This window comes from Diabrotica undecimpunctata, chromosome 4 (genome assembly GCF_040954645.1).
Source record: "Diabrotica undecimpunctata isolate CICGRU chromosome 4, icDiaUnde3, whole genome shotgun sequence".
Classification (NCBI taxonomy): domain Eukaryota; kingdom Metazoa; phylum Arthropoda; class Insecta; order Coleoptera; family Chrysomelidae; genus Diabrotica; species Diabrotica undecimpunctata.
Window position 1 is genome coordinate 63,330,819 of NC_092806.1, and position 23,206 is coordinate 63,354,024.

Below are 23,206 nucleotides of genomic sequence, written 5' to 3' on the forward strand. Positions count from 1 at the left end.
GAGATATGAACACGAAACATTCAGCAAGGTCACTATTAGACAAAATTAAAACGTTCAAATTCATTTTTTCTATTATAATTTGGCATAATGTGTTAACAAAAGTTAATATAGTAAGTAAAATGGTCCAGAATCCAAATACAACTTTAAATGAATGCCATACAGAAATAAAACATCTTATTATTTATTTCACTGAAAAAAGGTCAGACAAACATTTCGATATTTTCAGGAATGAGGCTGTAGCAGAAGCAGAAAAAAGTGATGTAGAGCAAACATTTCCATTATTAAGACAAAGAAAGACGAAGCTTCAATTTTCGTATGAAGGTACAGATGAAACAGTATTCGATCCAAAACAAAAATTTAAGATCAGTTTTTATTTTCAAATTTTGGACACAACAATTCCATCCCTACAAAGACGCTTTGGGGGAATAGATAAGTGCCACGATTTATTTGGATTTTTGGGTAATTTTCAAAATCTAGATTCTGATATGGTTAAAAGATCATGTATGGATTTGGATTTAGCTTTACAAATTCAACATGAAGGAAACGTATGCAAAGATATTGATGGTCTTGATTTGCATAATAAAATTCTGTCATACAAAGTTCTTAACCCAATCACAGACTCTAGCAAAATTTCGGATTCGCCCATAGATATTTTAAATTATATAACAAAGAAAAATTTACAATCCTTGTTTCCAAATCTATTTATAGCCTTGAGAATATTCCTGACCCTTCCAATTTCGGTGGCATCTAGCGAAAGAAGTTTTTCAAAGCTAAAGCTCATAAAAAATTATTTAAGAATGTCAATGTGCCAAGAAAATCTATCAGATTTGGCAGTCATTTCAATTGAAAATAAAATTTGTGAAGCCATTGATCACAATGAAATGATAAATGAGATTGCATCTGTGAAAGCACGACGTATCATGTTGTAATTCCAATATTTGTTATTTAATTATTTTTCACTTGGTATATATGTATTATTTAATAAAGCTTTTTTGCATTAAGAGTATCTCCTTTCCGTTATTGTTTCATGTTATATTGCAGAATGCCTTATTAATTTGCGAATTGAGTGTTTTCTTTCTTACTGTTAACTTACATAATAATATTGTTTTAAAATGACCTTTTTTCTTCATTTAATTTTGAAAATAAAACCTTTTTTTCAAACATGGTTCGTTTTATTTTTCTTTTTACATTCATATCGTATTTTCAATCTTATCACAAGAACATGTTATGATATAGGTATCTTAAAAACATAATATGCGGGCGCACAAAAAATCCTGCACGCAGGCGCTCACTACCCTAGGAACGGGCCTGGTTACATCTTTGATAATTAAAAACTATGATGTTTAACTCACAAAAGGAATTGATCACATGTCAACCTAAGACTCAACTAGTCCTTAGACGAAGGGACAAACATGTACATCCCGATAGCATTGATGATGGAATAGTTATTCCGAAAACGTTCTGTGATATAGACCGATATGGTTTTTATTAATATACCTTTTATAAAGGAATTTTTTAAATAAAATTCTTTTTTGTATTGAACAAAAAGAAGTAAGAACTGGAAAAAATCTTGAATAACCTTATACTTTCAGTAACTACTTGAAAATAACAGAGATTACTTTTTGCTCTAAGATAAAACTCTTTTACACAAACGAGTTACTGTTCTTTCATTCAATTACTATTAAATAAATGCTTGAATACGAAGGAGTGAAAGCAATACTTTTTTTTATTCAACAGACCAAATTTTATGACACATAAAGTAACAAACTCACCCTCGCCAAAACCCCTCTGGTTAAAACTATTATTCATTTATGTACAGTTTACTTCATTTATATTCAAACATTACATTTGGGAAGTTTGTTTTAGTCTTGAAAAAAGCCGTTTAAATTAAAGACACTATTTTTGGAATTTCTCCTTTTTTCTCCTTTTTCAAAATAACTTAACAACTAAAAAATATACAGAAAAAATGCTACTATATAAAAAAACAGCCTTTTACTGAAAATTTAGATTAGTCTGTTTTTTCTCTAGACTAAAAACTAAACGAGATATGGTTGTTTAAAGGTTGTATTCGCAAGCGTTTAGCACCATCTTCAAGTCCTTCCAGCGTAAACCTTTTTAGAGCTAAGGGCTTGAAAAAAATTTAATATACAACACTTTGTAGTTTATTTTAAAATCTACAAAGTGATACATATTTATTTTTTTTTCAAAAAGCCCTTGAAAGGGATTGAAGATGGTGCTAAACTCACGTGAATACAACCTTTAAACAATCATATCCCGTTTAATTTTTAGTCTATAGAAATAAAAAAAATTAAAATCATGAGTAAAAAAGCTGTTTTTTTTTTGTATCTTAACATTTCTTCTTTATCGTTTTTAGTTGTTAAGTTATTTTGAAAAAAAGTAGATTTTTTGAGAAATATCGAAACTAGTTTCTTCACTTTAAACTCATTTTTTTTCAAAACTAAACCTTCTAAGCCAGTTAAACTTACAGAAAATAATATTTGTAGCTATATAAATAAAGTAAACTGAACTGTAAAATGAACTGTAAATGAACAACGAATGTTACTTTCTGCTTCACAAAAAATATAAGCGATTTTAATTTTAGTTATAATTTACCTAAATTTTCATGCTAATCACTTTTGCCAGTGGTAATTTTAGGGGTATTTTTAATATCTTTAATAAAATTTCGATACGTTTTTCATGAAAAACTGGTCATACGGCGCAAGATAGACGGGGTTGGAAACATGAGGAAGAGGCCTATGTTCAGCAGTGGACTCTTAAGGCTGGATGATGATGATGATGATGACCCTCGAGTGGGAGTGGTAACCACTTCTAGAGGAATAGCACAAAATTTCAAGCCAATCGATGAATATAAAAAATTCAGAGATTTTCTACTGTTTTTACCGTCATATCCTGTAGTATTCATCTATGCATTAGAATTGGAAAATTATACAAAACACATTATGGAGAATAGGACAGTCCATACTTATTTTATAGTGCCATAATTAATTTTAAAATAATATAAGAAATATAAAACCATATAAAGGAATATAGTGTATGTAAATATCGTGTGGTGGCAGTTTAGCAATTTTCACCGAATGACATATATAAGTTGAAATTTTCAATATAAAGGTTGTTTATAAACATATATTGTTTAAAATTTTGGTTACAGAATTGTAAACAGGCTACATTATATACCTATATATTATTCTGTGCCAAAAATTCCAACCCACGAAATTTTAATGGTCTTAATAAAACTTAAAAATTGACTTACCAGTACCAAGTGCTACAACACTGGATAAGAAAAATATAATTTTCAACATTTTGTATCGATTGGAGAACTGTGATTAATTAAAACCTGGTAACTACTGAGTTAATGTAATAAACTTAGTTTGTATTTATATAAACCAAATTTGAACTCTAATTTTTTATTAGTAATAAATTTTTTTATAACCAATAATTCTTAATATTAATTAGTAATTTTAGATACATCTGTAATTTTTTATTATTGCTAATTAAGTGGTAATTTGATTTGAGCATTTAAAAATATTTTAGAAGTTTTTATGAGGTTTTTGATTATATATAATATATATATATATATAGAGAACAAATCTCAACAGAAGACAACGGCCCAACAGCCCGAATAAACAGTTTAATAAGTTAGACGATGGCCGTGAAAGCCTAACGCAATTTATCAGTCGCCTCTACGGGGAGGAGGTAACTACATACTACAGAAGACTAGATTGTCTACGGAAGAAGAAAGCTCAACTTCTTGCGTCGTTAGCTTTTCTATCACGATGTCGAGACAACGGGGTACTACCGAACTTCTTACGAACGAATCGATCCATCAGAACAAGTCAAGCCAATAGAATATATACACGCATGGAAAAAGCACTATTACGAGAACGAATACATGACACCAGACGAAATTTGGCGAAGGTTGACAAGGAGCTTCTAGATTTGTTTTACGTTTTGAGCAGCAGGTTGAAATATGAAGATTGGAATAAAATTGAATCCATTTGTTACAGAAAAATGGAAAATGAACTAGAAAGGAACACTGAACGCCAGAAAAACAAATACGAACGCTTAACCAAACATAAGGAGGTAGAATCAAAACAAAACACACAAAGAACAGTGGTCAATCTTTCAGATAAAGTTTTAACTTCAGCTGAAACATCATTGTTAGCCAAAGGGGGAAATTTTGCGATTGTGCCTAAAGTTATACCCAAAGAAGACATCATCGCTAATATAGAGTCTGCGATCCGCAACTTACCAATCGAAGCAGCTGAAGAAATAAGGACAGAATCAGCAAGAATTTTGCATAAAGCTAAGACACCGAAAAATAATTTGAGCCACCAAGAAATACGTGCCATAAAATCGTTAAACGCAGACAAAGATGTTGTAATTTTACCAGCAGACAAGGGAAACGCCACGATCGTAATGAAGACAGCCGACTACAAAACGAAAATACAAAATCTTCTAGATCCTGCAGTTTATAAGAAACTTAAAAAAGATCCCACAGCAGTCACCCTACGGAAAATCAACAGACTTATTAAATCTTCGTCCATACCAGAGGAGATAAAGCCAAGAATATGCAACAGCGAAGCAGTCCCACCACGCTTGTATGGTTTGCCGAAAATACACAAAGACGATGTACCTCTCCGCCCTATTGTGAGCTCCATAGGATCTCCGTCTTACAGCCTTGCAAAACATCTGGCCGATATTTTACAACCACATATAGAAAAAAACGATGCCTTTGTAAAAGACTCCGCCCATTTTATTGAGAAGATCAAAGGAATAACCTTGCAGGAATCTGACATTCTTGTTAGTTTTGATGTGGTTTCCCTATTTACAAGAGTCCCCCTAGAAGACGTTCTGAATTTAATTGAGGGACTAGTTTCCAAGGATATGGTGGAATTATACCGTATTTGCCTAACTACCACATACTTTTCATGGGAAGACCAAATTTATGAACAGATGGATGGAGTAGCAATGGGAAGCCCACTAAGCCCGGTCGTAGCCAACCTTTTCATGGAGCATTTAGAGAAGAAGATAATGGACTCAGCATACAAGCCTAGGGTATGGTTCAGATACGTTGATGACACCTTTGTGATTTGGGGTCACGGAGCAGAAAAACTAAACGATTTCCTGGCTTATATAAATACACTACATCCAAATATTCAATTTACGATGGAAACAGAAAAAGCTCAACAACTAGCGTTCCTGGATGTATTAGTAAATCGAAAGGAAGGTCACTTAGGACATAAAGTGTATCGAAAACCTACACACACAGACAGATACCTAAACAGGAACTCAAATCATCATCCTAGCCAAAAACAAGGTATCATCAAAACTTTGGCAGAGAGGGCGAAGAGAATTTGTGAACCACAACATCTCCAAAGTGAACTTCTTTATATTGAAAAAGCGCTCACCTCTAATGGGTACACCAGAAGAGAAATACACAAGGCGATGAACAACGTATCTAGAAGAAGGGACGAAGAAACAGAATGTAAAAGGAAAGCGTTCTTGCCCTATATATCGGGGGTAACGGACAGAATTGGGCGAATACTCAAGAAAGCCAACATAAAGACCATCTTCAGACCTACAAAGAAGATCAAGGATTGTTTAAGATCGGTAAAAGACAAACGCGACCCATTAGCAACGGCCGGAGTATACCGAATACCATGCACATGTGGAATGGTATATGTGGGAACCACAAAAAGACACACCAACACCAGGATAAATGAACATAAAAGCCATTGTCGTTTAGGACATATCGACAAATCTGCCGTTGCCGAACACGCTTTGGGAAGCGGAGAACATCGAATACTATTTGAAGAAACACAGATGCTGGACAAAACTTCACAGTACTACCCACGGTTATATCGGGAAGCGGTGGAAATATACAAGCACCCAAACAATTTCAATAGGATAGAAGAAGGACTAAAAATCAACAAAACATGGATACCAGTATTAAAATCCACAAACGCCCTTCCCGCCAAACACGGAGATAGAAAAGCTACTATAAACAACGACACGCCCCCTCAAGCCGAAACCAGTGGAGGGGAGGCGAGTGGGAATTATAAATATTGCCTCCGTAGTACAACGCGTCGTCAGTTTCTGCTTACAAGCGAAGCATCAACATCTCCAGAAGATGCCAACCCCTAGTGTTGGCGAAACGTCGAGAACAAATCTCAACAGAAGACAACGGCCCAACAGCCCAACAGAAGACAACGGCCCAACAGCCCAACAGCCCGAATAAACAGTTTAATAAGTTATATAATATATATATATATATATATATATATATATATATATATATATATATATATATATATATATATATATATATATATATATATATATATATATATATATATATATATATATATATATATATATATATATATATATATATATATATATATATATATATATATATATATATATATATATATATATATATATATATATATATATATATATATATATATATATATATATATATATATATATATATATATATATATATATATATATATATATATATATATATATACATCTAGCGGTTAATGTAAGCTCCGTTCTAAAACGGTATTATACTAACTCCAGTAGAATATACACCGTGTATTTTATTATCTGAGTAGCGCTTTATGTAGACTCCGACCAACACGTAGGATTAAGTGGACTCCACAAAAGGATAAACCATTTGTGGGATCCGTATTTACGATATTGCATATACTTCTAAACTCCTGCGATGTTGCCAATAATTGTATTAGTAGTAGATTTTCAAATTTTACAGCAGGTACATTCTGGAACTGGAAATTTATTTAAATATCCATTAATTTAATCATGGAGGAATTTGAGGACTATTTGGCTAATTTATGTAGTTAAATATAAATTGTTAACCGACATATACCTTTATTTTACTTTTTAGTTTTAATAAACAAGGCGGTAATTTATATTACTTGTTTTATATATTTTTAAACATAAGAAAGTGTCTATTATAAACGTGGAAAAGTTAAGTTTCCATTTTTATTAATTAGTATTTTTTATTAAAAGGCATTGTCACTAAAACATTTAGTTCATAAATGTACGTACATCGGATAGAGTAATCGTGTAACAGTTTATGAAAGTAGAAGCCCCTTTGGTAGGACTATAATGCTTGTTTTCCTATTAATATAATTAAAGAAAACTCAAACAATAGGAAGATCTTTGTAATTTTTGGATTCCTGCAGTTTAAGACATGCAATGTTTGTTTTATAGCGTAGTTGAATTTAAACTACAATAATTTATAAATCTATCTTTAATAACATACTTTTTTACTGCCTAATTTCAATAGATATGTCGATTTTTAATTAAAATATTTAATGCATTAAAGTCGCGTAGAGATTTTCACTAAACATTTAATTTTAAAGCTATTATTCTAATAGTCCAAAAAAAAGTATAAAAGTCTAGGGAATTCAATATCCCACTATGGATTTGTTTTATAGATTATCGTAAAGCGTTCGACAGAGTCAAATGGATACACTTATGACTGATACTAAAAGAATTAGGTGTACAACAACACCTAATTTTGCTTATAACTGAACTGTACGAACACACTACTGGACCATTTAAACTAACATTAAAAGAAGATTGAAAATCAAAACGAAATATAAGTATCTGGGAAAAATTTCTCAAACGATATTAATATTAAAAGGGACTTTAAAGAGCATCTGATAAAGCATGCTAAACCTTAAGGCGACTAAACCACACAAAATGGTTATTTGAGAAAAATTATAGCTCGTTCCAGAAAGAATTGTAAATATAAACATTAATGTAGATTAAGAAAAAACGCTGAAGAAAAAAACAGTAGCGGTTAGCCTAAATAAAGAAAGGCAAAAAGAAGATGTAATTTGATGTTTTGAAAAAATCTGATCCGAAAACTGTATGAAAAACATCTCATAGTATAGACATAGAGCGCGGCGGTGCCTCTGCCGTTTGGCGGCCTATATCGGAAACTTTTACTACCATTTGACTATTTGTGTACAATTTTGTGTATGGTTAAGTGACACACCACAAAAAGTGTTTTTATTTTCTCTTTTGTTCAACAATTAAAATGTATTGCTATACTTCTAGATGTTCCAATACAATAAAGGATAATAAACATAAAGCACAGGGTAAAAATTTTTATTATTTTCTATGCGCTAGTTATTATAAACACATAAGCTATACTACAATTAAAAACTATGACCACTATGAAAAATATACGGTAGACTATGACTACATTTGTGCTTTAGAACTATAGTAAGAACAAGATAAAAATCTAAATTCCTTCATAATTATATTAACGAGAAGTTTATAAAACTTTTGTTCGTTATCAGTAAGAGAAAGCGCATTTCAGAATATATTATGAAAAATGTTGTTGATATTACAATATCAGATGATAGGAATACAAAAATAAAAAACAACTTACCTTTTCAAAACAACAATCAATCACTTCATTTTATCACGAAAAATTTAAAAATTGCAATGTAATTGAACCCATTTTGCGAGCTATAGTTACATTGATACTTATGTGGCAATTAGCTGTAAAGTCATTAGTCTTTCGCGTCGTATCATATTTTCCTAATATTTTTGTAGGCAAGCGGTTTAGTTTGTGTAATATAATATCCCCAATTCGTCTCATAATATTTAGTTTTCAAAACAGCTGTTAATAATTCGTTCACATTTTTTAAAGCTCTTTGCAATACATTTGAAAATAAGTCGACAGTAAGTTCTGCCATGGTATTTCATAGTTTTATTCTTATGATTATATCAGTGTTTGTTTAAAATCTATAAATAACTAATTTAATGTTTTTTTTTTGTATTCCCAACATTTCTAATTAACTGCCTAATAGTCAATAATTGATTATTCACTCAATCGTTCCAGGTGTATTAGAAAAAATATTGTATATCCTAATAATTAATAGATATATAGCTTATATATAGCTTATATCGCTATAGTTTGTGCAGTACATTTTATTATCCCTTTTGTGTATGGTATGCTTTTCAGCAAGTTGGTACTTGCTCTTACTTCTAAATTGACAGATCAGCTGTTTAACTGCCTGTACTGAACTTTCTTCTTCATTTTGCAAATATATATAAAAATTAATAAAACTCTGACATACCGTTAATTAAAATATTGGATACCCTATACTATTCAATCAACGGAAATACTAAGATCACACGGGGAGAATCTGTCCCTATCTAATTAGCCCTTTTCGGTCCATCTTTGGACATAGGCCTTCCCAATCCTTTTCCATTCTTCTCTGTCTGTCGGTATAGTCATCCACCTAGAGCCCACGTGCTTCTTGATATCATCTGCCCATCTCATTTGGGGCCTTCCTCTGCTTCGTTTATATTCCCACGGTCTCCAACTTATAAGAATTTTGTTCCATCGGTCTTCTTTTTGTCTTATATTGTGCCCGGCAAATCTCCATTTCAATTTTGCAACTTCTTGTCTAACATCCCTCACTTTTGTTTTCTCTCTTATCCACTCGTTTCTCTTTTTATCCATTAGTCTTATGTGCAACATTTGTCTTTCCATTGCTCTTCGGGTTTTTATGGTTATGTCCATGTTTGCTTTTGTAAATGTCCACGTTTGAGAACCATAAGTTAGAACAGGGAGTACGCATTGATTGTATACTTTAGTCTTAAGATGCTGTGGATATCTTTTGTTTTTAAGAATGTAGCTTAGTTTGCCAAATGCCGCCCATGCCAGTCTAACTCGTCTTTTTATCTCTGCTGTTTGGTTTTCTTTGTTACGTTTTATAGTTTGACCCAGATATATATAATCCTGAACTTGTTCTACTTCATCTTGTCCGATCCTCATTGTGATGTTTTCATCTGTATTTGTTATAATTTTGGCCTTGCTGTAATTCATAAAAAGGCCTATCTTTCCAGCTTCTACGTCCAGTTCTTTCATCATTTCAAATAATTCTTCTCATTTATCTGTTATCAATGCGATGTCATCAGCGTATATTAGATGGTTCAAGCGTTGTCCACAAATTTTTATACCTTTTTCTTCCCATTCTAATCTTTTAAAAATATCTTCCAGAGCCTGATTGAAAAGTTTCGGTGATATTGTGTTCACGCCTCTATTTATTTGTATTGATTTTGTTTATTCATATCCTTTAATTGTTGTTTTGGCTTCCTTATCTGTGGTCAATTCTGCTGTTAATCAAAGAACTTTTCACTGCCCAATGTTCGACACTGTCGAAAGCCTTTTCGAAATCTATGAACGCTATATATAGAGGAATATGGTATTCATTTGCTCGTTCTATAAGTATTTTCATACTTAGTAAATGGTCACTTTTGCTGAATCCCTTTCTAAAACCAGCTTGTTGGGTATCCATCGAATTTTGTCGTCAATCTATTGGTTAAAATTTTTGTTGGGAGTTTATACATTACATTGAGGAGTGTTATGAGACGGTAGTTTTTTATGTCTGCTTTATCCCCTTTCTTGTGTAGGATAATGGTTACGGATTCCTTCCAGTTGTTTGGGATTCTTTTTTCTTTTAATATCTTGTTAAAAAGGGAATGTAGAGTGTTAATTACCACTTTTCCACCATATTTCAGCGTATCTGCAGTTATCCCATCTTTTCCAGGCGATTTGTTGTTTTTCATTTCTTTCAATGCCTTCTTTATTTCTGATTTGCTTATTTCTGGCTATAGCTCTGAGTTGACATTTTTTACTTTAGCCTTAAGTTGGTTTTTAATTGTTTCTGGTGGTTCCTTTTTTGTTTTGTATAGTTCTGAGTAGAAATGGTGGCTAATATTTATAATGTCATCTTTAATGTTTGTTTCTAGTCCGTTTTCATCTTTTATTTTGTTTATTTCACACTTACCTAATTTCGGTCTTAAGCATTTCATATTTTTGTTGTTTTGTATTACCTTTTCTATTTTTATTTCTTGTTCTTTTCTCTTATTTTCTCTTATCATTCTGCTTATTGTTTTATTGATTTCTACATATTCTATAGCGTCCTTCTTTTATCCATAAGCTTCTTTGTTTCTGTTGATATATAGTTGGTCTTTTTTAGATCCTTTTTTGCTATTTCTTTTCCTGAAGTAATCATCGTTGCTGTAAGTATGTTGTCTATTTCATCTATATCTTTGTCATCACTGTCTAATTTTTAAGTAAGTTGTTCTTTTAATAGGTCTTTGTATATCTCTTTATATTGCCCTAGTTTGTTTCTATCTACTAGATCCCAGTTTTTAATTATTTTTCTTTTCATTTCATAGTTACCGTCAATACTAAGTTTTGCTCTGACCAACCAGTGATCGCTACCTGTTGTGAATCTGTTAAGAACTGTTACATCTTTAATGATATATCGTTCCGTGGACAGTATGTAGTCGATCTCATTTTTTGTGGATCCATTAGGGCTGATCCATGTCCACTTTCGTTGGGGCTTCTTTTTGTAAAAGGAGTTCATTGCGTATAGATGCTTTTCTTCTAGGTAGTTCATCAAAGTAGCACCTCTATCATTTCTCTGACCATACCCGAAATCTCCTATTTTAGTTTCTTCCTTGTTTAGTTTTCTACCCAGTTTGGCATTGAAATCTCGAATTACTAGTATAAGACGATTTTTATGTTCTTCCATAGCCTTTGATATATCTTCATAAAATAGTTCGATATCTTCGTCATCATAAGCTGTCATGGGGGCATATACCTGGATAATTTTAATTGATGTTCTTCTTATTTTAAGTATGACATAGGCTGTATTCGGGTTTCTTCTTTTCGTCGAGTTTCTGATAGGCCTATGATATCTCATTTTATGTTTGTTAATTCTTCTTCCAATTCATGTACTTTTTCATCCGTAGACATTGATCTAATATTGTATGTCCCTATTGACAGGTTGACGGATTTTTTTGATTTATGTTGTGTTCGTCTTAGTGGGTTTTTGTTTTTATCTATCAAAAGCTAATTATTGCGTCTCCCAGATACCGCGAGGCAGACCTTTGAGGTGTGGGATAATATTATGGGTTATTTCTGGTTTCATCATAATTTACACCGAAATTACTAACAAGAGAGTTCTCTTACTTCCACATGTTCAAATTGATATATAGTACCAACAGATGCTAGTTATATACCATCAGTACTAATAAAATGAAAACTATCAAATTAATGTCAATTTCATTGAATAATCAAAACAATCGAATATATATACCAAAACAACACAATAAAAGTAAAAGTAGAAGAAGAACTAACCGACCCTATTGAAGCTGGTAATGGGATAAGACAGGGAGATTTAATGAGTTCTCTATTGTTCAACCGGATTATGGATGAATTTCATTGAATAATCAAAACAATCGAATATATATACCAAAACAACACAATAAAAGTAAAAGTAGAAGAAGAACTAACCGACCCTATTGAAGCTGGTAATGGGATAAGACAGGGAGATTTAATGAGTTCTCTATTGTTCAACCGGATTATGGATGAAATATTAAAAAAGTAAGAAATAAAAGAGGATACCAAATGGGAGAAAAACAAATTAAAATAATCTGCTATGCAGACGACGCAATACTATTCTTTCAAAGTGAAGATGATTTACAACGTATGCTACACCAATTTCATATAACCGCCAGAAAATTTAACATGTTAATTTCCTCAAAAGAGACAAAATGCATGGTTACAACAGCAAGTTTACTAATATGTTAATTGGAGTTTTAAGGTCAGATAATAGAACAAGTGATGGAGTTTTAATATCTAGGTATCATATTATCTAGCTACGCAAAACTCGAAACTTAAGTGGAAGATCCACTGAATAGAGCAAACAGAGCCGCAGGCTGCCTAAATGAAACAATATGAAGAAATAAAAATATCGGGAAAGAAACCAAAGGCAGAATTTACAAAACAGTTATCAGGCCAATAATGACATACACAGCAGAAACAATACCTGACACAGAGAGAACAAAAAGGATGTTAGAAACAACAGAGATAAAAACACTTAGAAAAATTGATGGTAAGACACTATGGGACAGAGCTAGAAGTACAGATATAAGATGTAGATACAAGGTGAAGAACATCAAGAACTGGTTAAGAAATAGAAGAGTAGAATGGAAAGATCATATAAGCCGAATGACAACAAATGGAGTAGTAGACATGGCAAGAGACGGTTACCCAATAGGAAGACGATCAGTAAGAAGACCACGAAAACCATGGAACGGCAACTTACTGGAGACACATTGAAAAACAGACAGAGTCATGTCTATATAAAAAGAAGAAGAAGAAGAAGAAAAAGATACACAGGATTGACAGGATAAACAATAAAATAGCTGCAAGAAAGAGAAAATGAATCAGTCATATTAATGTAGAATAGCAGAGGACAGAGTATTTGTCATAGCCTTAGACAAGTGTCCAATTGAAAAAAGACCACAGGTCGTTCAAAAAAGACGGAACACTAGAAAGAAAATAGAATAGATTTAAAAAAAAAATAAAAGCATAAACATGTCTTTTCCTACTCTTATAATATTGAAAATACGCAAATAGAACCTTGAATTAAAATGTAACCTTTGATATCTGTGATAAATTCATCACCTGAACAATGGCGCCGATGTATGAAGTTGAAATTTTTTACACCTATTTTAACTGTTTATTTTTTTATTATCTATATATGAGTTACGAACGATATCACAAACCTATTTATTTACCACAAACAGGCTCTTTAATACCTTAAATTATTACTATACAAATCTGATTCGAAATATCGTCAAAAAGTAATACACGGCATGTAAAATTTAAATTTTCAATAAAAAGTAAAATATTAGGCATTACTTATGGGGTTCAAAGAACGAGCCTTTACGAAAATTTAAGTACTAAGAAGATCACCACAATCGGGCATACCCAGGGTAATGATTAAATAATTAATCGGCTAATTCTTCAGTCACCCCTTTAATATGATTTTGTTAAATTGGTCCTTTTTAGGACCAACTATTCTAATAACATATGTTTATAACTGTTAAGGGTATATCTAGAGATCAAGAAACTTTGCTTTACTTAAACTTATCAGACATATGCGCTAAACACGAATCTGACTTATTTATAGTGCAGGAAACACATATAGGGCCTAACGTAGGGTATTTGGTATAAAGCTTATCGCTGAAAACCACATTATAATTATAGACATGCTATCTCTGTCGGAAAAAAAGCAAAGAATAACTCAAAGTAAGAAAGGACAACACCAGTCAGCTTTCAGAGAACCTTTCAACGATGTTGAGCTTGGATCCACCATTTACATATTTAATGAAAAATAATACAACTACCGACATTGAGGATCTGAGCACAAAGCTTATTACGAAATCTAGACCAAAAACACCACAATGGCTTATCCGGATGATGAACAACTGTATTCAAATTATGGAAACACCCAAAATCTAGAGACAAGCCAAAGTTGTTACTTCGCTTAAACCTGGCAAAAACTCCAACGAACACAAAAACTATCGGCCAATATCTTTATTTTATCAGCTATTTAAAATACTTTTGCACAAGATCGTTAATATGATTTCACCGATATTTTAAGAAAATCTCAAATTAAAAGACAAAAGTGGCTATAGATAGGGAAGATCATGTACATTACAAATGCTAAATCTTACCCAACACATCAAAGACGGGTACGAAAAATATCGGGTATCAGGGGTGGTATTTTTCAATCTAAATGCCGCTTATGACACCTTAAAATACCAAATATTTCTCGAAAAACTATATGATATTCCCTTAGATAACAAACTCACTTATATTATTTGCGTATGCCTACACAAGAGAATATTTTTTGTATCACTCAATGTTAAGAATAGCAGATGAAGAACGGTCTCGCTTGGGGTAGCATAAAAGCACCTACACTGTATGACATTTACCCAAACGATCAACTTATACCAGTAGATAATAGGACTAATATTATAAAGACGATACACCTATTATTGCACAATAAAAATAAACTATGAATCAATTTTCAGCCAAAACCCCTGAAAAACTCATGTGCGCTCCTCAATTTCCCTAACATAGACGCTTTCACAAACTGAACATCCAATAATGTCATGAAATTGTTGAACTGTAGACTTCCTATAAATTTCTTGAAAATAGTTTGTATCCCACGGGATCAGTCACAGATCATTGTTTAAAACTAAAAGGTAAATTGAGGACCAGAAATAATATTCTTCGCAAGCTTGTCAGCTAAAAATGAGACGTACGTCCTTCCGCCTTTAAAACATAGACGCTTGCACTATATGCTTCTGCTGCCGAATATACCTTGATAGACAAATTAACCATTCTTTCGTTTTGTGCACAACACTACTACCCATTTTAACACAAAAATATCTATTGCAGCACTTAACCATATTTATTTTGAGATAACCTTTTATCGAGATATAGTATACGAGATATCGAGTATACAAATAAGACCAGAACTAAAATAATAAAAAAGCTTTATACAAGATATCGCAGAAGAGTAGATGAAATAAAAGTAGTTTTTATTAATCGGGTGCTTACATAAAACGTACAAAGACATACTCACGTAAACAAAATACATTACGAAATTTCTGTAATAAAAAAAAACATCGAATTCGGCATTGAACTAATAAATTATATTAAATAAAAAAACAATATTTCTAAAAATGCAGAAAAAATAAAATTTTCTATGCAAGCGAACATTCCATTAAATAATAAGCCGAAATCCTTTTGTATCTATATACCTGTTTTTTAAAGAACCAGTTACCTTTTAGTACGTAGTTATACCAGGTAATAAGATATCCTCTGTTACACAGTGTAATGCATATGACATTACACTGTCTACAAATAGTAGATAAAAATAAGGAGCCCATATAAACCGTTCAGGGTATATGTTGAAAATATACGGTATAATCGCACAGTTGCCAAACTCTCAGAGCTTACTTAAACCGATAAACGTATGGTTCAAATATACAATGAAAAAGATCTGAACGACCCCTATAATATATACTCGTGAACTAAACGATATACATTTATGATACAGGGGTATTTACGGGCTCCAAAAAATTTTTATAAATTATTAAACTCTACATGTTGATGAATCGACAGAACCAATATTATGGAATGGTCAAGTGAGCTCCGTATATCGGTATCCACTTGACCACGGAGCTCAATTAAACCTGAATTTTAACATGGGCGGAGTCCACTTTATGCCGTAGATATATATATATATATATATATATATATATATATATATATATATATATATATATATATATATATATATATATATATATATATATATATATATATATATATATATATATATATATATATATATATATATATATATATATATATATATATATATATATATATATATATATATATATATATATATATATATATATATATATATATATATATATATATATATATATATATATATATATATACATATATATATATATATATATATATATACATATATATATATATATATATATATATATATATATATATATATATATATATATATATATATATATATATATATATATATATATATATATATATATATATATATATATATATATATATATATATATATATATATATATATATATATATATATATATATATATATATATATATATATATATATATATATATATATATATATATATATATATGTATATGTATATATATATATATGTATATATATATATATATATATATATATATATATATATATATATTGTGACGATTATGGTTTATAGAAAATAATTTATAAGTTATATACTACATAATATTAGATATTTGGTTGTTTTAAATAAGTTATATACTAGAGAATTTAATAAAAATATATTTATGTGAGGGCATTTTTAATAAATTAGTATATTATAAAATAATAATTGTAAAAAGTTGTATTTTAATATTGTAAATATATATAAGTGAGCCATGTGCTTAGGCAACCAAAAATACTCTCGGAGATTGACAGATATTTATACTCTGAAGTGACGTTTAAGAATATTTACGAGTATAAAGTGGGTTATAATAATATATTGTTTGAAATGTGTATTTTATTAAATTAGAATGTTAAGTTACTAATTTAATTATATATTCTGATCTGAAAAGCCTAAATGTAAACAAAATTATTAATAGAAAAGAATGGAATTCTCTGGATCTCCGGAGATGGCCATGTTTGCGAAATGGTTTGTTCCAGAAAATTCATACAAGTATGAAATAGAACAAATTGGAACATGATCTCTTACGAGATGGTTCTAGAATGTCCAAAAGATATAAATACCCGTGATTTGGATTCAAGATGGCAGTTTTTTGGGAGTTTTTGAAAGTTTTTAGTCAGAAAAGTTTTAGATAGTGCAGTCAGAAGAGTTTTAAGAAGTTTTTTAAGTTTTTTTAGTCAGAAGTCAAGTAGTTTATTATGAAAGTTAGTTAGAGTCAGTGAATCAAGTACAAATAGTCCAATAGTTTAATATAGTGAGTTAAATGAAGATTAAAAATTATGCATATAATTTAATGCACATTTATAATTATACACAAATAATTATTGAAGATAAAAAAAGGTATATTGGAAGAAATTAAATTATATTATGGTTGGAGATTAGTATAAATCAACTTATAATAATTGGATATTGGTATATTGAAAAGAAGAATAAATATAAATGCTGTTTGTTGGTTTGGTTGGTGATGTATAGATGCTGGTGAAGAAAAATATATCAAATTGGTAGAAGCTGATAATTGAAAAAAGTAATTTCACAAAAAACAAGGATAACTGAAGTACGAAGACATTCAGTGGTGATTAGAATCTATATACTTAGTGGAAAATAGTTCATTTAGGCATTCAGTGAAAGAAAGGTACAAAATTTTGTTAATATAATTTAGTTAGTGTCATAACAATTTCAATTTTGAAGATATTTTGTTTAAATTTTAGATTGTCTATAGAATTTAATTAGTTTTATAAGAATATCAGTTTAAAGATAGTTTATTTTAAATTTACATTGACTAGGTTAGATATATATGTGTGTTTCATAATAGTTATAATAAAGATAATTTAAAAAAGTACTTACAAGCTAATTCTTTGAGAACCGCGATAAAAACCCTATATATTATATTATTAAAAATACTCATTGCTCATCATTCAAACACAAAAAAAACACATCATAACAATTTGGCACCCAACGCGGTGGCTCTCTATTTAAAAGAATTAGTTTGGGAAGATAAGTGCTCTCATATAATTAAATTAATTATCAGTAGAAAGGAAAAATTATAGAATTTATTTTTAATTATATTTGAACAAGTAAAGTCTCAAAATGTCTCAAGGAAAGAAAGGTACAAGAAGCAAAAAGAATGAAGAAGATGTGGAAGTAGAAACACAACCTATACAAGAGGAGAGTTTAGTTCAAGTTCCACAAGATACTGCAGAAATGAATCCAGAAAGAGAGGAAAATGTCAATATGGCAGCTTTGATGTCATTAATGATGCAGATGAACAAGACAATAGAAGAGAATTCAAAAGAAATCAAAGAAGACATAAAAAAATTGGAAGAGAATTCAAAAGAAGTCAAAGAAGACATGAAAAAAATGGAACAAAAATTGGAAGAGAATTATGGAAAATTAGAAAAGAAAATAGAAGATAATAATAATAAAATTGTAAAACAAATGGAAAAACAAATGGATAAAAAACTTGAAGCTGCAGAGAAAAAAGTAGCAAATGAAATAAAAATTATACGGAAGGACTACAAGAAAAGGATAGAAAATGAGAGGACAGAAGTAAAGAGGATTATTCAAGATAATAAGATAGATATAGAACAGAAAATAGAGTTACAGAAATGTAACTTAGAAGTAAAAATTAACGAAGACATGAGAAACACAGAAGAAAAATTAGACGATATACAACAAAATATCCAAATAAATTGTAATCAAATAAGAAATGTGGAACAGAGAATAGATGATATTTCACAAATGAGAGACATAGGGAGACCGTACTTAAATTTAACAAATGAGACTGGGATTAAATTCTCTGGTAATATAAAAAATTTGCATCCTAGAGTATACATAAATAGTTTAAAACATAAATTAAGATTTGTGAATAATATTAATGATATTAAAGATTATATTAGAATGACATTAAATGACAATGCAGCAACTTGGTTTGCTAGTATTGAGAATGATTTAGATAATTTTCAAACATTTGAAAATAAATTTTTAAATTATTATTGGGGTGAATTAGAGCAAGCCAAGTTTAGAGAAATTCTATATTTTGGAAAGTATAATCACAATTTAAAATCAAATATGGTAGATTATGCATTAAAACTGATAACAGTTGCAAAATATTTAGAACCACCACTTAGAGAGGATGAAACAGTCTTAAATGTATCTAGACATTTTGATGCTGATGTTGTGCAAACCGTAACTGTACAAAATATTCAAACAATAGATAGTTTTATTAATTTTATTCAAAGAATACAAAGAGGCAATATGACAAGTAATAATAACAACAGAAAAAACAATAATAACTTTCAATATAATAAAAATGATAATCAACAATATAGACAATCATATAATAATTATAGATATGGTAATAATTTACAAAATTTTAATAATAATAACAGTAATTATAATAAACAACATTTTAATAACAGTACTAATAATAATAGACAAGATTTTAACAATAGAAGAAATACAGAGCGACCTAACTATAACAGACAGGTAAATTGTGTTCGAAGGAATAGAAGCTGCGAAGACAGGGAACGAAGTACTACAAGGCAGGAAAATGTGAGTAGAAGTCATAGTAGGGAAGGACATAGGACATCAGATTCAAGTGGTCAGATACAATCTGACAATTCTAATAATCAAAATTTTGTGCAGTAAACTTTCTGAATTACAAGTTAGGCCATTGCTATTATGAAAAACCTTCAGAATTTATTTCTTTAGAGGAAGAGAAAATTATTGAATCTATTAATTTAATTTATATAAATGCTTTGGCCAAAAATAAAATGATTAAAATTATGATAGATACTGGTTCAGAAAGTACATTAGTCTCGGAGAATTTTATTTTTAATACATTAAAACTATCAGATATAATAAAGATTCCAAAAATTAAAATTATTGGTGCAAATAATAAGAAGTTGGGTGAAATTGATAAACTAGCCAATTTTAAAATTAATATTCTTAATAAAGAAATTAATATGCAAGGATTTATTGTCAAGGATTTATGTGTTGATATATTAATGGGAAATGATGAATTGGAAAAGAAGAAAGTAAAGATAGATTTTGAAGAAAAAATGGTAACTTTGGAAGGGCAAATAATTAAATTTATGCAGAAAGATGAGGTGGAAGAAGGAATAAGAGTTGATAGGATATTATTAAAAGAAAATAATGATGTTTATGAAGAAGAAATGTATTTTGATGATAGGGAAATGTCCCAAAAGAATGTAAAGAATAATTATTGTAGTGAATATTTAAGGAATGGAAGTTTTAAGCAGATGGATGCCTACGAGGCGGAGTGCGTAAAATTGGAAGCAAGGAATAATGAGTACATAATGAAGAATAATGTTATTTGTAAAGAAGAAGATATGATGAAAGTTTTAAATTGCCCTGAAGAATATAAATCAATAGTCATTTCCATATTGCAGCAACACAAGGGACTTGTCAATAAAGAAAATAGAATTGCACAGAATTATATCCATAGTATAAAAGTTAAAGAAGAAAAAGATTTTAAAACAAAATCATACCCAATACCATATAAATACAGAGAAGAAGTAAACAAAACAATTAATAATATGTTAGAAGATGGAATCATTGAGAAGGCAGACACACGTTTTATTAACCCCATAGTAGTAGTACGAAAAAGATCAGGTGAAATCAGGTTATGTTTGGATGCAAGGAATATTAACAAGATTACTGAAAAGCAATTTGAAGCACCAATGAGTATAGATGGAATATTAGGAAGAATTACAGGAATGTCATTTTTCACTAAAATCGATTTACAGCATAGTTTCTGGTTAATACCTCTAGAAAGAAAAAGTAGACAGTATACAGGATTTCAGATAGATGGAGTAGTATATCAATTCAAAGTAGTACCATTTGGACTTCAATCATCTTGCAGTGCTCTATGTAGATGTCTTCATGATATTTTGGATCAATATGAACATTTTGTAATTCACTACATTGATGATATATTAATTTTTTCTAAAACGGCTGAAGATCATGAGAAACACCTAAAAATTATAATAAATAGATTAGACAAAGTTGGACTAAAAATAAATCAAGAAAAATGTACATTTTTTCAAAAAGAAGTCATATATCTAGGTTATAAACTTAACACTAAGGGAATCGAAATGGATCCAGAACGGACACAAGTCATTCAGGAATATAAAACACCACACAATTTAAGAACTTTAAGAGGATTTATTGGAATAATTAATTATTATAAAAGGATGATACCAGATCTAAGTATAAAAGAAATTCCATTACTTGAACTACTGAGAAAAGGTGTAAAATGGAGATGGGATCAGAGAAGAGAACTAGCATTCCAAGAAATTAAAAACATTTTTCTGTCAAATTTGAAAATATACTATCCTGACTACACACAGTCATTCATATTAAGAACAGATGCATCAATAGAGAGATTATCAGGGGTATTATTACAAATACATGATGGGGTCGAATACCCAATACAATTCATTTCAAGAATTACAAAGCCACATGAAAAGGGTTACTCAGTTTCAGAATTAGAACTAGCAAGTATAATACACTGTGTCACAAAATTAAGATTTTATTTGTTGGGTAATGAATTTACAATAGAAACAGATCACCAAGCTTTAACGTCTATATTAAATAACAAATATGGAAACAGTAGAATACATCGATGGAGTCTAATATTGAGTGAATACTCATTTGAAATCAAATACATTTCTGGAAAATCCAATATAGTGGCAGATGCTTTATCAAGGTTAGAAAATACATCACAAAAAGGGCAGCGAACAATAAAAATTGGATTAAATCAATTAGTAGAAAGTACTGGATTATATTCTAAAGAAGAAATTATAAGAGATCAGATCAATTTGAGTGAAAAACAAAAAGTCCTTAGGAAAGATGGAGTATATTATAAAATAATAAATGGCATAGAAGTATATGTAATAACTAGAACTTTAGCAAAGAAAATATTGAAAAATTTACATAACAATTATATGCATATTGGTTCAAGAAAGCTATGGATGCTATTTAGGGACAATTATTTTGCAAAGAATGACATAAGTATAGCAAAAGAAATTACTACCCAATGCCCAATATGTCAACTAAACAAAGAAAAGAATTTCAAAAACCAGAACACATATAAATCTAATGTTGTATATGAAAAACTAAATACAGTTTCCATGGATTTTATTTCAAATTTAGTTCTCAGTCCAACAGGAAAAAAGCATATACTAGTGATAGTTGATTTATATACAAAATTTATTAAACTATATCCCTGCTCCAGAACAAATGTTAAAACATTAAAATTATATATTAATCAATTTTTCGAAGAAATAGGACCATTTAGAAATTGCATAATAGATAATGCTACATATTTTAACAACCAAAAATTTCGGGCATTTTGTGAGAAAAAGGGAATCAACATTCATTTTACAAGTATCAGACATCCTCAGGCAAATCCTGCAGAAAGATATATTAAAGAAGTTATAAAATATTTAAGGATACTGTGCCAAAATCAACACGAAACTTGGCAGCAACATATACCACAAGTAGAGTATTTTTTAAATAATACACATAATTTGAATACAGAGGAAGTACCAGAATATTTAATGTTTGGCCATATAGGAAACAGAAAGTGGATTAGTGAATATAATCAGGATATGTTAGAACAAGTAATGCAGAAAGTGAATAACCGAATTAGGAGGAAAGCTGAAAAATATATCAGAAGACAAAATCGAAATATAAAAAAACCAATCACATTTCAAAAAGGAGACCTAGTGTTAATTCGTTCACTTAGAAAAAGTAATGTTAAAGAAAACCGTTGTAAGAAATTACAACCAATGTTTGAAGGTCCATATACAATTGAAAATCAGAATGGACTAAATAGTTATGTGTTAATAGATGCAGAGAACAGACTAAGAGGCATATTTCATATCAACGACATTTTTCAATATCATGAAGAGATTGAATAATGATTTCTATACCTTTAACACAAATATAATAACACTAATAACTTACT

The 23,206-nt window shown here is 30.0% G+C and overlaps 1 long non-coding RNA gene across 1 annotated transcript in view; it reads right to left on the reverse strand.

Moving 5' to 3' along the window:
• LOC140438258 (uncharacterized) overlaps positions 1–3,405 on the reverse strand; it is a 32,474-nt gene extending 29,069 nt beyond the window's left edge. Inside the window, exon 1 of the long non-coding RNA XR_011950471.1 lies at positions 3,272–3,405. This is a non-coding gene — a long non-coding RNA (uncharacterized lncRNA). The remainder of the gene's footprint in view (positions 1–3,271) is intronic.
• Positions 3,406–23,206: the final 19,801 nt, after the last annotated feature.